A 1,261-nucleotide genomic window follows, 5' to 3' on the forward strand; every position below is an offset into this window, starting at 1 on the left:
CTTTTAATTTTTACAACCACCTCATGAGTTAAGAGAAACAAAGTAATTAAGACTTAAGGAAGTAGGACCTCCTGGTTAAACATGGTGGATTGCGCACACCCATTTATCTCTGCTCCATCCAGAAATCCCATCAAAAGGAGAGTACAGAAATCAAAAGGCATAAAAGCTCAAGAAGAAGACTAGAGACAATGAAAGACGTAATTTTGAAAACAGGAACGTCTCATGTGTAAGGTTTTAAATCCTTAAGTTTGAATATTTTCCATTCTACTCATGAGGGAGAGAGAGGAAAACCAAAAAGGCATGAAATAATTGGAGTCTTAGAACTTGTAAAGACTTTAAAAATTGAAAGTGTTTAGTCCTCTGGCAGTAGAGGCAAGAGGACTGAAAATTTCTTTTGGGGATGATGACTGACACAGGGAAAAACCTTAACAGGAGCTAGAAGACCGATCCCTCCCTCACCCATACCACAGTGAGTCACCCCCAGCTGACCACCTCTGGCCCCTGCACTGGGCTTCTAATCAGCAATTTTGGACCTCATGCCTAAATTGGAACAGACAGCCCAAGTTCACAAGCCTCACACATAAAAGAAGCCAAAAGAAAAGGAACCTGGAGTGTGACATACAATGAGGGGACCAGAAGAAAACGTCCTCCAAACTGCAATTAATATCACCAGAAATCAATAGAAAACATTGCACCCATGACAAAAGAATGGATGCTATTATTAAAAGAAACGTTCAGAAAATAATAAAGACTTGTGCTGGCTTCTACAGGGCATATACTAAAGTTGGAACAATACAGACAAGATTAGCATGGCCCCTGCACAAGGATGACGTGCGAATTCATGAAGCATTTCATGCTTTCTGTATAACTGATTCACTGTGCTGTACACCTGAAACTAACACAATATAATAAATTAGTTATACTTTAATATGTTTTTTAAAAAAAGAAAAGACTTTCTGGAAATTAAAAATATGAAGTGATCAGTTAAAAATAAATACATATTTAACCCCCACCCGCCAAAAAAAAAATGAAGTGAGGGACTTCCCTGCTGGTCTAATGGTGAAGACTCCACCCTTCCACTGCAGGGGGCGCCAGTTGGATCCCTGGTTGAGTAACTAAAATCCCACAAGCCTTGGGGTATGGCCAAAAAGAAAAGAAAAAATATATATATAAATGGATGTTTGTAATTTAATAAAAAGAATTCTGAGCCAAAGTTGAAACTTTCCTGGTGGCTCAGTGGTAAAGAATCCACCTGCTACTG

General features: G+C 38.9%; 1 non-coding gene across 1 annotated transcript; it reads left to right on the top strand.

Moving 5' to 3' along the window:
* Positions 1 to 756: 756 nt before the first annotated feature.
* Positions 757 to 861, top strand: LOC112446070 (U6 spliceosomal RNA). The gene has a single exon (XR_003034148.1). It is a non-coding gene; the product is annotated as a U6 spliceosomal RNA (small nuclear RNA).
* The last annotated feature ends 400 nt before the right edge of the window (positions 862 to 1,261 follow it).

The sequence above is a fragment of the Bos taurus genome, chromosome 3 (assembly GCF_002263795.3).
Source record: "Bos taurus isolate L1 Dominette 01449 registration number 42190680 breed Hereford chromosome 3, ARS-UCD2.0, whole genome shotgun sequence".
Taxonomy (NCBI): Eukaryota; Metazoa; Chordata; class Mammalia; order Artiodactyla; family Bovidae; genus Bos; species Bos taurus.